This window comes from Stenella coeruleoalba, assembly GCF_951394435.1.
Source record: "Stenella coeruleoalba genome assembly, chromosome: 2".
In the NCBI taxonomy this organism is placed as follows: domain Eukaryota; kingdom Metazoa; phylum Chordata; class Mammalia; order Artiodactyla; family Delphinidae; genus Stenella; species Stenella coeruleoalba.
In genome coordinates this window covers 175956253-175972576 of record NC_137147.1, presented here as the reverse complement: position 1 = coordinate 175972576, position 16324 = coordinate 175956253, and the positions used below count along the sequence as shown (strand labels likewise).

General features: G+C 42.6%; 1 protein-coding gene across 9 annotated transcripts in view; it reads right to left on the bottom strand.

The window, feature by feature from the left end:
* The window catches only part of LOC307180909 (uncharacterized protein), a 310399-nt gene that overhangs the window by 263875 nt on the left and 30200 nt on the right, over nucleotides 1-16324 (bottom strand). For 7 of the 9 annotated variants that reach the window (XM_079911506.1, XM_079911501.1, XM_079911509.1 and 4 more), the window contains exon 2: nucleotides 1634-1814. The exons of 1 other annotated variant lie outside the window; for it this stretch is intronic. The gene's annotated coding sequence lies outside the window, so the exon portion shown is untranslated. The remainder of the gene's footprint in view (nucleotides 1-1633; nucleotides 1815-16324) is intronic. One more of the 9 variants, XM_079911505.1, reaches the window with a different exon arrangement.

Here is a 16324-nt window from a genome sequence, read left to right as displayed (position 1 = left end):
GGTTCCTGCTACTAAGTTTAACCTCACATTCGGGACGTTTATAAAGCTAATGATCTTTCTTCCTGGAATCTATCAGATTTTCCACTGTTCGTGTACAGTGATTTCTTCAAATCTAGATACTTTTACTGAAAGCAGGGAAATAGTCTACAGTGAAGATGCAGGAATAAAGAGGCAGATGTAGAGAATGGGCTTGAGGACACGGGGAGGGGGAAGGGTAAGCTGAGACGAAGTGAGAGAGTGGCTTTGACATAGATACACCACCAAACGTAAAACAGACAGCTAGTGGGAAGCAGCCGCATAGCACAGGGAGATCAGCTCAGTGCTTTGTGACCACCTAGAGGGATGGGGTAGGGAGGGTGGGAGGGAGACGGAAGAGGGAGGGGATATGGGGATATATGTATACGTATAGCTGATTCACTTTGTTATATAGCAGCAACGAACACAACAATGTAAGGCAATTATACTCCAATAAAGATGTTAAAAAAAAAAAGATGCAGTGAATATTGGGTTCATAAGATTTTTTCTTTCTGTTTACCAGGGATTGAGGAAAAGGGACACCTCGATACTTCACTTAAACATTATTTATTTTATTAAACTAGATATTAGATGTACTTATAGAGATACATTTCTATACAATACTCAAAGAAAAATGCAATGTTAGGGTAATTAAATAATAGAGGATATTTAAAACTATCCAACAGTAATCCTATTCATCAATAATCCTCCAGTATCTCTTAAAGGAGTTTCCCTTATAGGAATCATTCACCTTCAATTCCAATTCAAGCCACCTTACTCCAGGTTCAGCAATTTGCACCTTTTTCATTTAAGACAGAGAACCACAGGGGAAAAAAATCCTCTAGCTCTACTTGCAGTGTCAACTTGTCCAGACACAGGAAAATGATCACCCAACCAAACTAGATCACAGAAAAGAGCAGCTCATAATTTTAAATCAGAGGTGAGTGATGGGAGGCATAGAATCTGCACATCACCTTCCCAGGATAGCAAATACTTCCCAAAGAAAGACTTCCTTAGAATCAGGTGTTTGCAGTTTAAGCTTTGTCACAGAGAAAACAAACTTACAGATGAGACCTGATTTGAAAGCAAAATGTCCACCCATCTGTATGCCCCAAAGACAAGGTGGTCCCATTGTCCAGTGAACAGATGGCCGGCTGAGAGCCAGGAGCCAGGCCCTTTGGTGCACGTGCACAGGATTTCAGTTCCATTTCACGGGAAGGAGGTTACAGGGCTACCCTTCACTCCGGGAGACAGGCAGAGAGATTTTCCTGTTGATTTATATAAGGCGATGCTCTCTAAACAAGACACGAGGCAGCTGTTTGGGAGAAGGCACTGTCTAAAGTACATCCCTAATCACAGTGTTGGTGTTGGCTCTGCAAAGACTGAGACATGAGTCCAGTTTAGTTATCACAACAAGCAGGGAATCAGGAACTGGAAACGGTGCCAATGAGAAAGGCAAATCCTTTGACTTCCGTCCACCCTTCCCCTAGCCATCAGACAATCTCATAAAAGTAACTCATCTTGGGTCACGCAATCTTCCTGATAGTATTTCTAGTGCCTATGAAAGATGAGATTTGGGGATTTTCAGACCTTTCAAGAGTGTCGTTTTTTGAATTACCTTTTCCAGATTTCTGCGCCACTCTGCTCTGTGGCATACCTGTTCGTGTTTGAATGTTCTCCCTGCCCACTTGGGGTCCTCTAAAATAAATATGACTTGCCCCAACTCCGCCTTGCTTCTTCCTTCCGGGATGTGGCTGGCTGCCATAAAGTCAAGGGTCGAGATCAGAGGGAGGTTTGTCCTATGCAAGAAAAAACAGACATTGTCAGCTGTACTCTCTCCCACTCTACGAGACCTTCTGGTTCCCAAGAAGGGGGCAGCGAAGGTTCGGGGATGCTTTCCACCTCTCAATGGTCTGAGTAAACGAGGCTGGCTGCCAGCAGAGGGAAGGAAACAAGTTTCTATTGAGATTTATGACCACAGCCCAGTGTAGCGTGCTGGAAAATTACTAAAAGATTGGGTATGAATCTCCCCCTCTGAGATTTCTGTTCCCTTTTGATAAACCAAAATTGGATCAGAAATCCAATCTCACAGGATCCCCTCAGCCCACCTTGTAGCAAAACGAGAAGGAATAAAGCCACTCCAAATAGTCTTTCCCAAAGCCAATCTTGTGTTTAACTACTAGAAAAAGTTCACTTATCTACAGGAGTTCCACGCTCTACAAAAGGACCTCATCCCAAGATCACTTCTAAATCACAGGTGTCTTCATTTTAGGAGCTGAGAGACCACACCCATTACAGGCAAATTTGCCTTAAATAGTTTTTTCTGTCCTACATCTAAGGCACAACATTTATTTCCCCCCAGGTTTGTTCAGTTTATACAAATCTGGAGAAGGAAACAGAGAGACAGAGACAGAAAGGTGAGACTTAATCAATACAGCAAAAAAATGAACAAAGGTAACCCTTGTGCACTCAAAATTAATCCACATTTAGGAAGCCACAACATACACCCTTTGAGAGAGGGATTGTTAAAACCAAGTACACATTTGAGGGTATGACATAAAACCTACTCATGCTTCCAGCCCAATTTGGAAGCCCAATTCTCCAAGCAGTGTCTCCACTTATTGACTTACTTTAAGTCAATTGTCAGTTGTGTTCTAAAAGAAATGTTTCGGGGAAATAAAATTATTAGTCCTCATTGAAAAGTAAGTAAGAAACAGTAACTGCTTCAAATATGTAATGTGTCTCAGTTAAATAACTTAATGATAGTTCAGCCTATTCAACTGTTTAACTGACAGCTGCAATACTCAAGAGTATCAGGGATATTAGTAATGACACTTGCTGTCACATATAGTGAAAGGACAGCTTATCTTCAGCTAAGTGTCTTGGACTGTCCTCTATTGAACAACCAAACTGAATTGGAACTGACACTATAGCTTTACCCTAACCATTTTCTGCAAGTTGCAGAAAACTCAACTAATGGTACATTAAACAATATGGGGTTTATTATCCCATATAATAAAAAAAAGCCAAAGGCAAGGTGGTTCCACGACAATTCAGCCCTTCAATGTATGCGTTTCTGTTAACATTCCATCCTCGACGTGTTGGAACTGCCATCCACACTTCTTTTCCCACCGAAAGTGTCAAGATGGGTGCAGCAGCTTCCAACGTCACCTCATCATAGATGCTTATCCAGAGGCAGAAAAGAACAGTTATTCCTCCCAATATGGACTTTTCACAGAGCAGAAAACTTTCTCCAAACTTCCCAGCCAATTCCCCCTCCAGCTCTTTGACTAGTTATCTCACAAGCCTGAACCTGTATAAACCTGGACTGGGCAAGGGAAGTGGACTTGCTGTGTCAATGTTCACTCCTTGGGCTGGGAGGACCCACCAAGCCCATCACCACCAAATACCCCAATCTACCGGGGTTCTGTGAGTGTGGAAGGCTAAGTTGATAGGCTACCTACATTGTTTGCTATGGCATTTGTGTTGGTTTTAAATCAATTACTTTTCCAACCTGAGTGTTTCCCTAAGGTTGGATAGCCTATGACATCATATCTGAAAACCTTGGTTGACCAGGCATTCATTAACAGGGGTTGTTATGACTGAACTCCCAAAACTCACATTTTACTGACCCACACAGCTGGTTAACAGAAAATAATAGACAGATAGTTATACGAGAACATTGACTTGGCAGAAACAAGACTAGAATTGCTACGCCATAGCAGCATGTGGTGCAGAAGGCATCAATCACATCAAGGAGATATTCTGTAAAGGTTCCAGATTTCTTGTCCATAGCACCGTCACAGAATATTCCCTGGGTTATTTACTCACAGTTCAGGGGCTACTCTGACGGGCTCTAGTCAGTTGATCAGCAGTCAGATCAATTTTTTCATCACCCAATTCACTGCTTCCATCAGGAACTAGACCAAACCCACCAGTTAGTGTCATGTAGACACAGCCTTAATTGAACCAATAAATCTAGGGACCCATCAATTATAGCAATGGCTGACGAGGGCAAAGAGCAGAGATCACTCACAATTCAAAGGAAAAAGCAAAGCACAATGCAGAATGGGAGTCGTCCTCTTCCTCCTCATCCTGTGGGAAGAGGGAAACCTTATGAAATCTGAGGAACTCTTTAGCCAAGAGGATAATGAGGCATAAATCCTGCCGATAGTGAGAAGCCCGGCTCAGGAAGTCACGCCATTAACCAAAGGATCCTCCGGCGCTAGGAAGAGTGATTAACGATCTTGACGTGACACTGCTCTGTGACTTGGAAAGAGTTTGGTTTTCACTCTTAGGGAGAGTGATTGGCAGAAACCAGGAGCGATTTGGGTGACCAACGTCACTGCTTTGCCAGTTCCCTTTGCACAGCAGCTAGCTCAAGGAGAAAGAAGAGACTTATTTATAACCTTTTCCCTCCAGACTGGAGAATCTGAGACTGTTATCTATGCGGTGGGTATAGCTGGCTTCCCTCTGAAACTGGAGGATGGGTTGTTCATGTTACAATGTATGGAGCGCTTATCAACAGACTTCAGCTGGCAGATGGCTCCGGGCAATCAACTTCGTTCTTATCGGACTCAAGCCTCTTGGGCTGTCATTTGTCGGTCTTGGATATTCACGTGGGCAGACGGCACCGCTGTCACACATGTGGAATAAGAGTAACAAAAGTTCTGCACTGTGCCCTTTGGAAACTGAGCTTCTGTCACCTCTTCAGATGCCTGTCACATCCCTTTATCACTAAGTTCTAAATCTCACGTATTTCTCAGAACAGAGGGGAGTTAAACAGGAAGACCAGTAACTTTTCAGGATGCACAGAGCCTTCCTGTGAAGATTGCCGGATTTTTTTTTTTTTAAGCCTAAAATAGAGAAGTAGAGAAAGGGCAGCTTTCCACTGGTTATTCAGTAACCAGTTGGGTCACAAACAGATAAGCAATTTGGTTGCTGGAAGAATTTTAGCCAAAGAGAAAGCTATCAGTTTCTCCAGCCATACTGTCAAATGAATACATTTTCTGCTATTTGTTACTTTTTAAAAATAAGTATCTTGGGGACTTCCCTAGTGGCACAGTGGTTAAGAATCCACTTGCCAATGCAGGGTCACGGGTTCGAGCCCTGGTCTGGGAAGGTCTCACATGCCGCAGAGCAACTAAGCCCGTGCGCCACAATTACTGAGCCTGCGCTCTACAGCCCGCGAGCCACAACTCCTGAGCCCACGTGCCAGTTACTGTACTGAAGCCCATGCACCCAGAGCCCGTGCTCCACAACAAGAGAAGCCACCACAATGAGAAGCCCGCGCACCGCAACAAAGAGTAGCCCCTGCTCGCTGCAGTTAGAGAAAACCTGTATGCAGCAACGAAGACCTAACACAGCCAAAAATAAATAAATAAATTTATTTAAAAATAAAAAAGCATCCCAAAGGCCCACTGTGTCCCAATGATTCCTTTAAAGTAGTTATCAAAGAACTATACAATTGGGAACTATGCTCAGTATTTTATAATGACCTATAAGGGAATAAAATCTGAATAAACTAGATGTATTATTTGTATAACTGAATCACTTTGCTGTACACCTGAAACTAACACAACACTGTAAATCAGCTATACTTCAATTACAAAAGAACAATGGTGGGGGGAATAAAAATTTGAAAATTTAAATTTAAATTAAAAAAACTATACTATTATTCTACTCTTACTGTCATACTTAAAACCTTTATGCAACTGTGCCCTCAGAGCTACTCACACATGAGAAAATTAGACTCATTACTTTAAACCTATGTTTCATATAGGGAATAAAATAGAATTCTTTAGCTTATACACTCACTTTGTTCACTAGTCTTTTTCCTGAATGCTATTGTTCCAAAAGGATGCCTTAGGAAGACCAATATTTGGCCCATAAAGAATATTCATTCGATTAGCATTGTCACTGAGGGCTTTTTTTATTTAGAAATGAGAGTTCTAAAGATGTTCTCATCAACAGGAGCCCAGGCATAATAACACAATGTTAATTTTTTCATATATTTGTTTCAAAAAAATTAATTCATTGCTGTATCGTGATGTCACTTAGTTATAGTGAGGCTAATTGCTGTTAAAATCTCTCTCTCAGCGCTATCAATTATCTCCCACTGTCAGAAACAACCAAAGTCAAATATTTCTACGTATTGACAACACTGATGTAATCATTCTACTATTAGAATTTTTTCCTGGCTTCTTGCCTATGAACTTCTTTACATTAGCAACAAGACATTCACAAGTGCCATGTAAAAACAGTGTAACGATCGCTGAGCCAGAGAAAAAAGCTATTAGGAACACCACAAAAATTCCATTGGTTTAAGCGTGTGCATAAATACGTAGGACGGAGTCAGGTTAAGAGTTTGGAGTCTAGAAGTCAGACCAGGATTCAAGTCCTGACTGTGCCACCACTAGGTGTGTAAACTTTACCAAGTCCCTCACCCTCTCTGAGTGTCAGTTTCCTCATCCACGACATGGAGATAACAGCAAGGTGTACTACCCACCTCATATTGTGAGGACTCACCAGCTTACACATGTAAAACGCTTGCATACTTCTGGGTTCATGAACACACAGAAATCTTAGTTATGTCTCTAATGGTCCACATAAAGCTGAATTTCTGAATGAAACATCCTTCTGGTGCAAGACTATGTTCCTTACTTGCCTATATTATAGTAAGCTGAGTTTAAAAATGGAAATTTGAGAAAGTTGGAAAGAAATTTTGAAATCTTACATGGGACTATCTTTTCCTCCTAGAAATTCCCTTTCAACCAACTTAAGTGCTTGTCAGTACAAAACAGAATTTTCCTTAGAGCTAACATATGACCCTGAAATCCTACTCCTGAGCATATATCCAGAGAAAAACATGGTCGGAAAGGATATATGCACCCCGATGTTCACTGCAGCACTGTTTACAATAGCCAAGACCTAGTAGCAACCTAAATGTCCACTGACAGAGGAATGGATAAAGAAGATGTGGTGCATATACACAATGGAATATGACTCAGCCATAAAAAGAATGAAATAATGCCATTTGCAGCAACATAGATGGACCTAGAGACTGTCATCCTGAGTGAAGTAAGTCAGACAGAGAGAGAGAAATATATGATATCCCTTATATGTGGAATCTAAAAAGAAATGATACAAATGAACTTATTTACAAAACAGAAACAGACTCACAGACTTAGAGAACGAACCTGTGGTTACCAGGGGGGAAGGATGGGAGGAAGGGATAGTTAGGGAGCTTGGGATTGACATGTACACACTGCTATATTTAAAATGGTTAACAAACAAGGACCTACTGTATAGCACAGGAAACTCTGCTCAATGTTATGTGGCAGACTGGATGGGAGGAGAGTCTGGGGGACAATGGATACGTGTATATGTATGGCTGAGTCCCTTTGCTGTGCACCCAAAACTATCATAACATTGTTAATCAGGTATACTCCAATATAAAATAAAAAGTTAAAAAACGAAGAGCATTTTCTTTGCATGTCATGCACCGTTTGTCATAAATCTGAGACTCAGTCTAGTTTAGAACATGCACTCAACAAACATCTGAAGATGAATCCACAGGGTCATCTGTTTCATCACAGAAGAATAAAAACATAGCTTTCTATGGGTGCCTGGCTTCCTAGAAAGCCACAAATCAAAAAACACTGAAATAATATGACATTAAAACCTACCATTTGTGTTGAAATTGCCATAGGAATACACATGGAACACGTGTTGAGAAGGAAAGCAAGAGAGGACACAGGGCTTCCCTGGTGGCGCACTGGTTAAGAATCTACCTGCCAATGCAGGGGACATGGGTTCGAGCCCTGGTCCGGGAAGATCCCACATGCCGCGGAGCAACTAAGCCCATGTGCCACAACTACTCGGCCCACTGCTGCAACTACTGAAGCCCACATGCCTAGAGCCTGTGCTCCGCAACAAGAGAAGCCACCGCAATGAGAAGTCCTCACACCACAACGAAGAGTGGCCCTTGCTCGACACAACTAGGGAAAGCCTGCACGCAGCAACAAAGACCGAACACAGCCAAAAAATAAATAAAAATTAAAAATAAATAAATAAAATAATTAATTAAAAAAAGAAAGGACACAGTCTTCTCTTGAGCCAAATAACCGCAGTTTGCATCCATTGTAAGCCCAAGATGTGAATATACAGGTTAGGACAGGGGTTTGGCTCCTGTAAGAGAGAGATCAAAACAACTATGGCTTTAAAAAGCTGGTAGGTTATTTCTCTTTCACATAAAAGTCCGGGAAGGCAATCCAGGGTTGGAATGGAAGCCACATAATCATCAAAGATCCAGGTTATTCTTCTGTGTGCTCTGTCAACCTCAAAACAGTTTCTATCTCATGTTTCAAGCTGGTTGCTCTATCACACCTTCCTATTAGCTTGCAGAACAGAGGGCAAGAGAAGGTCATGCCCTTGCCCTTTAAGGACATAACCAGGAAGCACAAAGGAGGAAGTTGTACGCCTCACTTCACTTGTAAACTGCTGGCCTGTCTTGGCCACATGGCCACACCCAGCTAACCAGGTCTCCAGTTCAGCCAGTAATTCATCAGTACGAAAGAAGGGGAGAAGAGACAGTGGGAGAAAACTCGCAGTCTAGTTCAGGGTGGAGAATTTACCATTCTTTAAGGATACCATGAAGCACTGGTTCAAATGCTGCTGCATAAAAAAGTAGCAAACAGCATTGTTTCTGGGCCTTCCATAGTTTATTAAGCAGGCATTAAACCGGAAGTCATCTCTCATTCTAGAGTAGTCTGGTTGCTGCATATCCAAGTTGCCTCTGCATTTTTAGATGCTCTCCCTGCAAATACTTTAAGTATAGCTTAATTTCCTCTGGCTTCTAAGTATCAGGTGTTTCCAGGGGCTATTACAGGAAAGTCAGCTTTGGCTGGGACAGCCCTCTGGGTCATAGCAATCACTGAGTCCCCAGTAAAGATTTTCATCATGGAATCATCCAAACATACAAACCCTTCAGCCTTTAAAATCAATATTGAAAATGAGATTAATTTGAGTATTAGTAACAGAATGCTATACCAAACTCAGGTGGAGTCTGGCTTTCATTCTAAAATACATATATCCTTGTTTTGTTTTTGTAAAACCCCTTTATTTTTTAACTTCTACAGCATTACTCCCAACTATTGCTGAAACCACGGGCACCCCGGCAAAGCCCTTATGTGAGTCCCACACTCCCTTTCACCCTCTCAATAGACTACGTTTCAGGCTACCCCTTCCCCAGGTTTCTACTTAATTTCTGTCCCATTCACAGCTCATCCCAAGAGTTCGTGAACTGTTTGCCCTGGATTTGGAAAGAAGGGAGTTGTTTCCGAAAGCGAGTGTGGAGCCAGCTGCTACCCCGGTATCTGTGAGTGACTCGAATTTGCTCTCAGTACATGCAGCTGACTGAGAATGATGTCAAAGCCAGGACTCTGCACAATCACGTCACGCTGAAATAGACAAGAGGCTAAGTGCCCTGTTCTCTTCTTCCTGGAAGGAGTGGGGGGAGCTGAATTAGTTTCAATAATCTTTCTCTGTGCTAATCTCTTTTAAAAAGGATTTCAAATCCACATGGCAGAGGTAAGAGATTAATGGCCTGAGCCAGTCTGGCAGTGGGGGGAGGGAGGGGGGAGGGAGGCTCCACAGAAGATAGAGCCTTGGGGATGAGGGAGATGCAACTCAGTCTCCAAGAGTGACTGCCTTTTCTAATCGTTATTTAGATTAGGTTGATTTCAAACGTAGAAACGCATTTCCAGGGAGGATTAACCCCAAGTTGACCTCCATTTTTCACACCTTGTGTCTGCACTTTGATCACCCATGGAAATCCAGATCTCCCATGGACTTCAATGGGGGAATCCTTGCATTCACATCGAAATAATTACAGCAGTAGTAATAATAACATACCTGGGCTTGACCCACCCCTGGGGGGCTGGAGAGAGGAAGGGGAAGGTGTGGCTCTAGCTCAGATGCTCACACTCACATGGGGGACAGAAAAATGCAGGAAATGGTCTTTTAAGTCCAATTTAAAGTGCGTTTTCTCCTATTACGTAGTCCACGAGGGGAGGTGGGATATCTGAGAATACCTTCCTTACCGCTTCCCATAAGCCTCCCCTCCCCATGCCTTTTCACTGGGGGGTGTGCGTGTGTGTGTGGACACGCACACACATGCAGACAAACATGCATGCTATGTGTTGGGAGTGGGGGGGAATGGCTAACCCCTGTCAGAAGAAAACCCTCTTTCTCCTTAGATTTCCAGTCTCTTCTTGCCCACCCCCCAGATCCCTCGGCCTTTCCTTCCTCTCCTCCTCACCTTCGCATCCCACTTCTTGCTCTAGCAAAGGGATCCTTCAGCTCCATGAACACTCCCTGCTAAAGGGGCATCAATCCAGGCAAGTAAAGGAGAGACAAGGGGAAGGAGACCTCTGCGCAGTAAAAGGCCTTTTCACAACTCCCAGAGTAACGATCCTGCGGGCAGCCCCTGCATGCTATTATGTTGAAAGAATATCTGTAGCACTCCTATTATTTTTTTATTGAAGTATAGCTGATTTACAATGTTGTGTTAGTTTCAGGTGTACAGCAAAGTGATTCGGTTATATATATATATTCTTTTTCAGATTCTTTTCCATTATAGTTTATTGTAAGATATTGAATATAGTTCTCTGTGCTATGCAGTAGGTCCTTGTTGTCTATCTATTTTATACTTAGTAGTGTATATCTGTTAATCCCAAACTCCTAATTTATCCTTCCCCTACTGTTTCCCCTTTGGTAACCATAAGTATATTTTCTATATCTGTGAGTCTATTTCTGTTTTGTAAATAAGTTCCTTTGTATTGTTTTTTTAGATTCTGCATATAAGTAATACTATATATTTGTCTTTCTCTGCCTGTCTTATTTCACTTAGTATGATAATCTCTAGGTCCATCCATGTTGCTGCAAATGGCTTTCATTCTTTTTTTATGGCTGAGTACTATTCCATTGTATACATGTGCCACATCTTCTTTATCCATTCATCTGTTGACGGACATCTAGGTTGCTTCCATGTCTTGGCTATTGTAAATAGTGCTGCTATAAACATTGGGGTGCACGTACCTTTTTGAATTAGAGTTTTCTCCAGATATACGCCCAGGAGTAGGATTGCTGGATCATATGGTAATTCTAGTTTTAGTTGTTGTTTTTTTTAATTTATTTCTTTTTGGCTGTGTTGGGTCTTCATTGCTGCACGCGGGCTTTCTCTAGTTGCGGCAAGCAGGGGCTACTCTTTGCTGCTGTGTGCGGGCTTCTCATTGTGGTGGCTTCTCTTGTTGTGGAGCACAGGCTCTAGGTGTGTGGGCTTTAGTGGTTGTGGCACATGGGCTCAGGAGTTGTGGCTCACGGGCTCTAGAGCGCAGGCTCAGTAGTTGTGGCACACGGGATTAGTTGCTCCGCGGCATGTGGGATCTTGCTGGACCAGGGCTTGAACCTGTGACCCCTGCATTGGCAGGCAGATTCTTAACCACTGTGCCACCAGGGAAGCCCTATTTTTAGTTTTTTAAAGAATCTCCATACTGTTCTCTGTATTGGTTGTGCCAGTTTACATTCCCACCAACAATGTAGGAGGGTTCCCTTTTCTCCACACCCTCTCCAGTATTTATTATTTGTAGACTATTTGACGATGGCCATTCCGATTGGTGTGAGGTGATACCTCATTGTATTTTTGATCTGCATTTCTCTAATAATTAATGATGTTGAGCATATTTTCATGGGTAGCACTCCTATTATTACTAGTACTGTTACTGTTACTAACCACTGTCATTATAATTTACTTCCATATTCTGTTCTAGTCCCTGCGTTTTTTATCTCCTTTAATTCTCACAAATCCGGGTTAGTAGGTCCTGTTACCGTTCCTGTTATTTCTATGACGATATTGACATTTGGAGAACTGAACTAACTTGTGTAAGGTCGCACAGCTGGTGAGGGGCAGAGCCGGGATATGATGAATCTGAGTGAGTCTGAAAGCTGAGGCTTCCCAATACCCTGGAGGAAAAGAAGCTCATTAGGGTTGGACCGTGCAGTTAAGATGTGTGTAATTGTTTTGTCGTGGTTAGCTTTGAGGAAAGCCAATCTCCCTCACTTAAAACTCTTCTTTGTCACCTACTGTGCTCGATGACTCCAAACTCTTTCATCTCGCTTACAAAGGCCTTTGTGATTGGCCCCCTACTTGCTTCCCCAGCCTTGGCTCTCAACACTCCCTGTCTTCTGTGATCTCGCTAACTTTGGGCAAAATCTTCCTTGAAACCCACTCACTGGAGAGACTCACTGAACTGTTGACTTTGCAGTTGTGTGTGTGTTCAGTGTAATCTTCAGCCCTCCCATCAAACAGACTGTAAACTCCTGGAAAACAAAGAACATGCCTTCAATCAACAAACTCATCAGTTGCTACTCTGATTGCCACTGATGGTCCAGTGAGATGAGGAACATTCGATGAGGGACTCAGACCTCTCTGAGTCACAACCTAATACTGTCAGTGATGGGGGAAGTGACAGTTGCTAAGGCAGCACCTAAAAGGGGCCCCTAACCCAGACTTGGAAGACCTGAGAGGGCCGCCCTGAAGAACAAATGAGTAAATGGAAACTTTTAGGATGAATTAGGGTTGGTCAGGTAAAGGACAACAGGGGATGGGGGACAGGGGGCAGTGCTCCAGGCTGAGGAACAGCACACAGCAGAAGTGGAGGCCAGGGAATTCCCTGGCGGTCCAGTGGTTAAGACTCCGCACTTCCACTGTAGGGGGCACGGGTTTGATCCCTGGTCTGGGAACTAAGATCCCGCATGCTGCGGGATCCAAAAAAAAAAAAAAAAAAACAAGTGGAGGCCAGAAAGAGCTTGGCTGGCTGCAGAAACTGGAGCCGTGGGGCTGGAATTACAGGGGAGAACTATGGAGTGTAGATCAATGATGCTGGAAAGGTAAGTAGGGGCCGAGCATGAATGTTCTCAAGCTGGAGTTTGCACTTCATCCAGGAAGCAATGGGCCACTTTTAATATTAAAATGTCTTAAGCAGAGGATATGGGCATGACCAGCTGGGCATTTTTGAACAATCACCATGTTCTCTATTTCTTTTGCGTATTCCTTCAAGCTATAGAATTCTCTGCATAGGGACTTAAAGACATAGGTGCTTAATGTAACTAGATTTCTGAAGGAAGATTAAACTTGTAATCTTTCGCCCTCAGCTCTAGGTAGAAAGACACCAGAAAGTTGCATCCATCCCTGTGGAAGAAATCCTCTCCAAGAGTCAGTGAAGGCTGCCAGAAGTCATAGCATCTGCCCTTGTGCCTTTCACTGTATTGTCTGGGAAGTGGAAACATTCAGCCCTTTCACGTGTGGGTTCAGTAACGAGAGCTGCAGGCAGGGGCCACGGTACGCCCTGAAGACACTGGCTTCGGCAGGGTAGAATCATGCCCTTATTGTAGGTGGTGTTTAATCAACTTTTTGAGTAAGAGTGTGGGAAAAGCAGGGAGAGCTCTGGGTCCCTCAGGAAGGTGATATGTTAATAACAGCCATATGTGCATAGAATGTATTATGTGCCAGGCACTGTCCTAACAACCCTAAATATATATTTGCTCAGTTAATCCTAACAATGACCTTATGACAGAGGGACATTTTTAACCCCATTCTCCAGGTAAATAAACTGATGCACAGAGAGGTTAAATAACTTGCCCAGGTCACCCAGCTGATGAGAGACAATGCTAGAATTCATGCCCTATCTCTCCAGAGTCAACTATGCCCCTTATACCCCGAGTCCAATTGTAGCTTGAGCTGTAGCTCTATGGGAACTGGAGGTATTGCTACCCCTTCACCCCATCTCAGATCCAGCTCTCCCAGCCAAGCCACACTCTGACATTGGTCCCCTCCACTCCAGTGGCTGTAGAAGATCTCTAATTCCCTGGTCTCTTTGTGATTCCAAAAGTGGGGCTGTGGTCCCAGCTCTGTGGACAACCCCCATCCTGAGCTGGAGGAAAAGGATGCCCCAGTTTAGTACTAAATCGTTCACATGGCTTCTTCACCCCTCATTCCACGTACTCTGTTGAAATGTCACCTCCTCCTAGAAGCCTCCCCTGACTGCTTATCAGAAAAGCACATATAGGTTAGTCTTTATACCCTGCTTTATTTTATTTCACAGCATCTATCACTAGTTGAACTTACATGGTCTATTTCTTTGTTTAATGAGATACATCATTATTAGCCATCTCTACTGCTGGAATATCACATATAAATATATAATTTTTAAAACTGTATTGAAGTTTAGTTGATTTACAGTGTTAATTTCTGCTGTACAGCAAAGTGACTCAGTTATACATATATTCTTTTTCATATTATTTTCTGTTATGGTTTATCGCAGAATATTAAATACAGTCCCCTGTGCTATACAGTAGGACCTTGCTATTTATCCATCCTATATATTACAGTTTGCATCTGTTAATCCCAAACTCCCAATCCTTCCCTCCCCCTCCCACCTCCCCCCTTGGCAACCACAAGTCTGTTCTCTATGTCTGTGAGTCTGCTTGTTTTGTAAATAAGTTCATTTGTATCATATTTTAGATTCCACATATAAATCATATTAAATATTTGTCTTAGTCTGACTGACTTCACTTAGTATGATAATCTCTAGGTCCATCCATGGTGCTGCAAATGGCATCATTTCATTCCTTTTTATGGCTGAGTAATATTCCATTGTACATATATGCCACATCTTTTTTATCCATTCTAGATATATAATTTATATATTATATAAGATAATATATACTATTGTATATAAATAATAATATATTTATGTAAATATATATGTGTGTATAGCAGGGACTTGGTCTTTCACAGCTGAAGTCCTAGCTCCCAGACAATTGTCTGGCAACAAAAGGGAGCCCCTCAAGAAATGTGTTTTTTTTTTTTTAAATTCAGTCATTGAAAGGCGAATAAAATTATTATTGACTGATTTCCCAGCCTCACCTCTGCTAGGACTGCTTTTCTCCATGGAAGTATGTGCCTCTCCCTTCTTACCTCCTTTTTTCCTCCTTCCACTTCTACAAGGTCTAAAACCACAAGTCCTTTGGAGTTCCTGGTATGTGATGTACCTCCTCACCCTCTGTTTCCAGGAGCCTGTGCTGGGTTCCCCAGATCGCCTTCTTTCTATGTCAGGAGAGGCCGCTGTCTATTCCGGCAGGGACCTTCTCTGAGACAGTCTGCACATCTCGGGGAAACCGACTCCCAGCACGTGTCAGGTTTCCTTCCCTCGCTCCCTCGCAGAAGGGAGCTCCGTCATCCCAGTACCACCACGTGGGGTGGGGAACCCTGTCCTTTGGAGTTCTGTCCAACTCATTGCTGGGAGTTTGTCTAACGCGTAGTGTAGAGATTTGGAGAGGACACAAATGAGTGCAAACCCCCAAGGGAAAGGAAATCTTCTGACATCTGTGAGAATTAAAACAGCCCTGCTGCAGGATCTGCCCGGAGCAGGCTCCGCATCCTGTGGTGAAAGGAAGGCAGCTTCCCTGAACAGGAGAGGACCTCCACCCTGCTTCACCCTACTGCTGTCTTCCAACCCAGCTCTTTGTCAACCGTCTTCTCCATTCCTTCACCCCAAACAAAATCACAGGAGGCAAAACAGGGTAAGAAAGCTTGGCCAGCTAGACTCTGGCAGCAAAGGAAATCCAGTGCAAAGTCCTCAAATAAAAGAGGATGCATTTCAAATTGTCTTTGTTTTTCTCATTCTGGACTCCCCTCCAACAAACTCTGCTCACTTAAAATGGAAAAACAGCCAGGCATTATCTTTGTGTAAATATTGGAACAAAAGGGATGTTCCCTGGAAGAAAGGAATCCCAGTGAAAGAATCTAACTTGGAAATGGTTCTTCAAGAGTAGTCAACATGTGAGCTTCAGAAACCATAGTAAATATTTAGTACAGAGTCTGTATGATTATCTATAACACATGCTTTTACCAGGTTTAGGTGAATCACTGAACATTGTATGTCAAGAAAAGTTTATTGAAATTCAATTTTTATTTCTACCTGAAATGTTTTAGGGCAGAATGAACTAAATTATTTGCTCAGATCATCACTTCAAATTTGTATTGTGTACTTGAAGAACATATTTTACTCAGTTACCTATATTTCTTTTTAAATATTTTTATTGAAGTATAGTTGATTTACAATGTTTCAGGTGTACAGCGAAGTGATTCAGTTATACATTTTTTTCTTTTTCAGATTCTTTTCCATTATAGGTAGTTAGAAGAATCAGTTATATACACTGCAAAAATGTTCTAAAGTTACTTAAG